General features: G+C 47.6%; 1 protein-coding gene across 6 annotated transcripts in view; it reads left to right on the forward strand.

Annotated features, from left to right (window-relative positions):
- Positions 1-7,500, forward strand: part of LOC135111741 (uncharacterized) — a 383,652-nt gene that overhangs the window by 166,187 nt on the left and 209,965 nt on the right. The gene's annotated exons all lie outside the window — the stretch shown is intronic.

Below are 7,500 nucleotides of genomic sequence, written 5' to 3' on the forward strand. Positions count from 1 at the left end.
AGACGGTCTAGTGAAGCATATAAATGAGTCTCAACGAGCATCAAGAAAGGATCGCCCTCCCGTTTTGAGTCTTAACAAGGTCACGGTGACTTCAAGGCGGCCTGGATTTGTATTTGTAACAGCAGCAGCCGGTAGTTTGCAAGTCATAAATCAGAGGTGCTAATAATGCTGCATACATCACAGAGGCGTCCGGGATTGCTGCATGCTGCTGATACCTATGATGCTTCCACACTTGTGTATTAGTCAAGTGAATCGCGAACAAAGCTTTACAAACTACCGAAGACAAGTCACATGTGTTATCCGAGACAGCCTTTGGGTCCTCACTGCCGGGCTTTGATCGCTAGTTATCCTCCAGTCTGCCACACGATGAATACTTTTCATGAGAAGGGGAAAATTTTAGCTTTCATCGGAAGGCTCTCAAATTTTCTCTCCTCGGATAATTCAGAAGTCGTGTGATATTATATGAGGATTACCACAGACGATGACACGATATGAAGTCACTGTCTCACATTGTCTGACGGAGAATTACGTCTAAGTTGCCCTCCAGCGTCAATGTCAGCAGCCAGGTGCGAGGGGCAGGACTGGGTGTGTGGATGGATGGTGATGCTGCAAGAACTTGAATGAGATGAGCGCTACAAACCCGCTTCGTGTTTTTTTTTTTTTTTTCATTTGTCAGTTTTTGAGAGAATGATTTCAGAAGTAAAAATTTGTATGTGATGGCATATGGGAAAAAGTCATAAGTTTCGCCAAAGAATGAAAATTTCTTGATTGATTATTATAGTCTGTCAGGTCGTGCTTGATGCCGAAAGGTCTGCTGAAGGTCCACACTAATCTGGAGGAGGAGCGTCACCTGGGTCAGGGTCCGAGAAATCATGTTTGCTATCAAATAGTTCTTCGCCGTAAGACGGAGTGATTCTGGGAATATCGAGGCTTTGAGGTCGGCCTTGGGATTCTTCCGAGAATGAGTGGTATCAACTGACCATGTGGTGTGTCAATAAAAGGCTTTTAGGCGGTCAGGACCGTCTCCCAGCGGACACTCAAGTGCATGTCGGCCGCTGAAATCCTAATATCCTGAGTTAGCGACGAAAGGCGAGACTTCCTTCAAGTACCATCACCATCGCAGCATGGCAAGAAACCTGCCATTTTTGTAGAAAGGGAGAACAAAGGGGTGCAGGAAGGGTAAGGACGAAAAGAAAGACGATGTGGTGGGGTCAGTTTGGTTGTTGGTGGCGATGGTCATCGTGTCCACAGACGACCACATTCATATCGACCCGTGGCTGGCGGCGGTTCAGTCCCAGGCATCGCGGCAGTCACTGTTTGAAGAGCAATAATTATAGCATCATTATGTTGCTTGCTGTGTCCGCGTGGTATTTGCTCCCAGCTCCTTGTCTTTTATGGATGACCGAAGGCGCACCGGACCGTGCCTCTTGGCCGTCGGTATTCCCTCAGCACCTGATAGGGACACTGGATACATTACTGCGAAATGAGATTTACTTTATTTAGTGGATGACACAATTTACCCCTTGCCTGCAGATGTGATTCTTGTTAAGACAAAATATTTTACAGAAAAATTCGTCCAGGTTACATTTAGACTGTAAATTTTCTGTGAAATTGCAAGCCAGATTCGTGTTATGGGATCAATAACTTCACTTTTCAGTCACCATGAGTGACAAGTTTTTCACATCCAGACGAAGACAAAGCCACCTTAGCAAGATTAACGTGGCATCCTTTAAGCATAACTGTGGTTACGCATCATACGTCTTTGGAAAGGACACTAGATGATAACACATGCACATGTTCACCACACGTACACACAGCATAAAATAACACGTCTTCGCAGCCTCTCACACACACACACACACACACACACACACACACACACACACACACACACACACACACACACACACACACACACACACACACACACACACACACACACACACACAGCTTATACCGTCCTCTTGTCAGCCTGGCAGCAATCGATATACTGGACCAGTTTTAGGTCATTTTCCGCCTGCTCATAATGGTGGTTGACGAAGAGGAAAAGCTTGAGTTGTCGTGGAGTACAGGGTGCTGGTGAAGCCTCCCGCTCTTTCTTTAAGTTACTAGGCGGAGAGAATAAAAAAGAGGAGGAGGTGACGTAAAGCAGTGTTTACGCTCAAGATTTACATCCCATCCACAATGTTCTCTTGAAACTTATGGAAAGCTGATTCCAACATTCCAAGTAAGGACTGTACGTCATTACGAGCCAGCGACAGATGTGGGCGGCATGCATTTGGCTGGAGTGCGAGGCCGCGCTGGGGAGTCACTTGGGCTGAAAGTTATCCGCTTTCAGAGGTAGAGTTCCGTGGGCGTCCCTCAGCCTGTTGTTTGTGTGATTGTTTCCGCGCGGGAGTCGCTGCAATGCTCGTTTTCCTTTATCTCTTTTGCCGTGAGCTGTGTTGTTATAAGTATTTGCAGACAACGCTTCGCTAGTCCCTTCTTGACGAGGAGTTCCCGTGAGGGCAGTACCTCGCCGTGTTCGAGGTTACTGAGCTGCATCCACAGCCTGAGGGTTTGTGTTAGGCGAGTGTGACCCGAAGAGGAGGCGGCACAAGCACTTTGCCTCCCGGCCTGTCGCTGCCTCCGCGATGAGTGTGATCGATGCAAGGTGTGGTGTTAAATATTTTATCCATAACTATCATTTGAAGTACTAACGTGAAAAGTTCATTGAGATGGTACATGATAAAGATATGAATAAATAAACAAAAAAGTGAATAAATAAATAAATAATTTAATAAATAAATAACTGAAAACAATATTTGGTGCGTGACTATGGTGATGGCGAGGCGCACCTCTCACTACATGAGTTTCATAATGAATACATGGACATGTAATATTAGTAATGCCATGATACAGGTCGATTTCTAATATCAGGAGTTATATTTGTTGTGCTATACTTGTGTGCTGCTTTACAAATGACTCAAGTGAAGGACTTATCTGAGGACAAAATCACTTGCCCGACATCGCGTCGTGCTGCACGTGTTCACGCCGAGCACCTCACTGCAATGGCTACAACAAATACAGTCATGTCTTGCAGTTCACCGGCAGGTACAGGCGTGGTTCCCTTGGAGAGCCTCGCTCCCTGCAGAGGAAAGTCGACCCCGCTGACCCTCACGCCCCTCACGCCCGTGCACCGGCGACGTTCCTAATTAATTCTACAGTTTTTACTTGCATCCCATTCTGGCGGCTGTTATTGTCCTCGCCTCTGGTAGGATTTACTGCACTGTGCACGTTTTTCATTAGTCATCGATGCGGCGTCTGGAAGGACGGAGGGACGGAGGGACGGAGGGGCGGAGGGGCGGAGGGAGGGAGAAGAACACTGCACTCGTATCTCGTGAGGCTCACAATATCCAGCGTCGATCAGATGCAGACATTCAGGCCATGGGAGTGAACGACTGAGTCTTATTTTTCTTTTTCTTTTGGAAGTGCACACTGAGGAACGAGGCGACGTAGCCTGTCATTTCTCTGCATAAAGTGTATTGACTGGTTCCTTGCAACTGCAGGCCATTGAGAGAATCTCGAGTAGCATCGTTTGGTTCGCGTTTCGGTGAGGGACGAAGCACAAAGCATAACACTATCAACGAATAATACGTCGCCCAAAGAATTATCGATACTTAGAAGGGATTGCAAGAAATCCGTGTCTGGAATACGAAATAACAAGGTTATGTACGGCGACGACAAGAATCGCCCTAAAAAAGTTTATCCTCAGCAGTGAAACCGACACGAAAACTAAATTGTCGCCCTCTGACGTCGACGGAATTAACCAATAATGAAGCAGTCACCGGAATGATCAGTAACAACAGTTCTGGTAGTGAAATACAATTAAAATCTTCCCGAGCAGAAGCCATCAAATGTGTGTGTGTGTGTGTGTGTGTGTGTGTGTGTGTGTGACGAAAATATTGAATGTCCCGCCGAGCCCCGTCATTACCCGTGGCTGCAGTTATTACTTCAAAGTCGTCTGCGTAGCGTGTCTGAGGAAAAACTGAGAGCAGCTCCCCGCCAGCCCACAGGGAACCGCGATCGATAAAGAATCCGTGATGGAGATGAGGGAGTCTGGCGATCGTTACACTCATTTATTGCAAACTTATAACTTCTGATGATATGACGGTCGTAGCTGATGGTGATGATCTCCCTAATAGGCGCCGGAAGCACAGGCTGCCGCAGCGCACTCGCGGGAAGAGTTCAAGGAGAAGCTGGAGGGACATGCTAGGTATCTATTTTGACGACAAGTAAAGTACTAGATTCCTGTGACAGACGGTAAATGATTATTGGCAGACGGCCGAGGCGACTGACGAACGCGGCTTTACCACCGGAGATCCCTGAGGCAAACCTTCGTGCTGTGTTGTGTGGGCCAGCTGCAGATGCCCCAAGTCCTCCCTCTCAAACTTGCAGGGTGCGTTGGTCTTGCACAGCCAGCCAGGGAACCAGAGAATCTACGTGCAAGATTCTGATGTACTCCCGGGAAGAGCTGCGACACAGTAGTGCAGCGAGTAATGCCGCGGCGGCCTGCAGGGAGCGTGTGGGTGTGAGTCCTGCAGGTGGTCCAGTCAGTATTTGTCTACAAAACCTGTTCCTTCCGTGGACGCTCAACAACTACTGGCGTTTTGCAGTGAAAGCAATTGCCGTCAACATCAACTAAATGATGTGACGGAACATAGACGGAAATTATAAAAGTCCACTAAATCTGGCCTCACCGCGCCATGAACATGGCGTGTGCGTCACCTGTTGTGTCTTTATCTTGCTCAGATTATCATTTGTTTTTTAGTGAATGTCTTTTGAGTCCCGTGGAACCGGTAGCTCTGCGACACGACATGCCACGTAGGTAGAACAGGCTCTCATGATGTACGTAGCTTTGGCTTCGGTAAGAGAATTAACAAACCCTGACGTCGCTTGCCCCGAATGATAACGTTGCATAACACGAAACACGGAACATATTCATATACCACTCAAGAATGAGAATAAAAGACAAGAAAAATGTTGTCTAGTGACGAAACGTGCTGCCCCACAACCTATGGTGGGTGGCGTGGGAATACAAAGAAAAGAACTCTCGTGTTCAGGTGAAAACAATTCCCTGAACACTGGTCAGGGAGAGGATATATTCGTCCGCACATGGTGTGTGTTCTCCTATCTTTTTGTTTCCGGCCGCTGCCTCAAGCACTACTTGCGAGTGGAGAGTCCCTCCCGAGTGTAATATAAGCCATTCAGGCCCGTCATTATCCAATCGTGCGTCAAGGCACAGACAAACTACGCGGGGAAGCGCGTGACCCTGCCGTTGACCCTTGCGGGCAGCGGGGCACAGGACGCCCACCCGCCCACTGAGCCCTGCAGCAGCCCACCCTGACGCCCGGTGGTGAAGGAAGCCTGAGCACTGTTGCCCCAGCACGCCGCGGAGACCCGACACTCGTCTTTGTTCTCCGCCCAGCGACAAGAAGTGCCTCCAGATAGAGATAATAGATAGTACTGATTTTACGTTGCTTCCTTTCATTGCTGTTTCGGTGAAGCAGGAAAAAATATACACCCATCAGATATAAAAACAGTGCGCGATAATAAATAATAAGTACGTGATGCGGACAGACAGAGCCTTTATTCCGAAGGTGACCCGAAGCGGAGGCGATCAAGTAACTTTTAATTTAACTACTTTTATCAGTTGGCGATAACATCATATTAATTAGTACTTAATCGTCCTCTGTTTAAATTTCTTTTTATTTAAGTCAATTTTGAACAACAGATATATTTGACATCATGGTCGGGTAATTTTTTTCCCTCGGGGCGTGTAGCGGCGGGTCAGCTCGCTGCCTTAAGAGGTCATGGTGTCGGGTCTTGAGGCGACACACTCGGAATGGCGAGGGTGTTTGGGAGGGTTTTGGGGCTGAAGGGGTTGGGAGACGCTCAGGTCCACCTTAATACTAATAAAAAATCTATCCAAGTGTAATCTCTCTCCTAGTAACCATTTATTGTAAGGAGCTTCATCAGAGTTGTGGCAAATACGTCACGTCTCCTGCAGCCTCGCCCGGAGTCTGTGCGCCTCAGAAGGTCCCACGAGTCTCGTTCACGAAGAGTTGACGTGCACGGTTTTCTGTGCGTGGCACAAAACTAGACAAGTTTTTACGAACACACATTAGCAGTGTCTCAGCATGCAGCACGCGGCACCTCCACTCACACATTATTATCACATTTTCCTCGTCAAGGCACCAACATCGCCCAGCTTTCTGCGAGAGGCGAAGCAGATACTTAGATATTCAACACCATTTCGCGTAGTGTGATAGAAATCCCTTTCTCTCCTGAAGTAAGCAGTAAACATAGACACACTCAGACGTCTCCAATAGACATGTCAAGCCCAGGCCTCAGCGGGGAACGCCAGACCGTATCCATGAGGAACTTACGAGCCAGACTGTCGGACTCCGAGCCGGCACATTCCATTAACTTCCCTCGCCGCTCAGGATAAATGCGCCACTAAACTTAATATAAGATCTGCAATTAAAAGGCTGATAATGGAGCGTGTCCAACTACAAATATCTTATGATGAGGAAACCCCAGTCTCGCCGCCTCCCGCTCGCCGCCCATACACAGGGCGGTGCTGCATCATGGCAACTTCTGAGGCGACTCATTGTGTGCGAATTATTATCAATTAGATGGCGCGCCGTGACAGTAGTTCCTGCGGCAATGACGGACAAAACACCACCGCACCTGTGTCATGTCCCGTAGCGTTTTACACTTTATAAAACAAAATAATTTCCGCTCAGGTCGTCGACCGTCGACGTTGCTTTCCTAATCTTATCTGCATACTTTTTATCACAATGAATTCAGCAGTACAAAAAATCCTGAGACATAAGCAAGGTGTTTTCCACTCACTCCGAGTCTTCGTAAAGCGGCACTCACGCTGGTGTTCGCTGACTGTGTTCTGTGTGACTGTCTATCTGTTCATCTATCTGTTTATCTATCTATCTATCTATCTATCTATCGATCTATCTAGTATCCAGAATATATATTATGCACACACACACACACACACACACACACACACACACACACACACACACACACACACACACACACACACACACACACACACACACACACACACACAGAGAGAGAGAGAGAGAGAGAGAGAGAGAGAGAGAGAGAGAGAGAGAGAGGAGAGAGAGAGAGAGAGAGAGAGAGAGAGAGAGAGAGAGGGGAGGGGCGTACATGACTGTGGACGCGTACAGAAAGAAGCAGTGTGAGTGCATGTAATTTACTCCTCGGGCAAAAGCCATTGTACTTGTGTCGATGAATATTTATAACTGAGGTGATGGTTCCATTTGCTGTTCATGAGGACCAAAACAAACAGCTTCCGCTCGTAACGTTATTTTACATCGGCATTACGGCCGCGTCTGGGAATTAAGCGCAATTACCTCCGAAGAGAAGAGGCAAGCTGCAGGAAATGGCTCTTAACTACAGCCGAAGAGGACGGCG

This window comes from Scylla paramamosain, chromosome 1, assembly GCF_035594125.1.
Source record: "Scylla paramamosain isolate STU-SP2022 chromosome 1, ASM3559412v1, whole genome shotgun sequence".
NCBI classification, from domain to species: domain Eukaryota; kingdom Metazoa; phylum Arthropoda; class Malacostraca; order Decapoda; family Portunidae; genus Scylla; species Scylla paramamosain.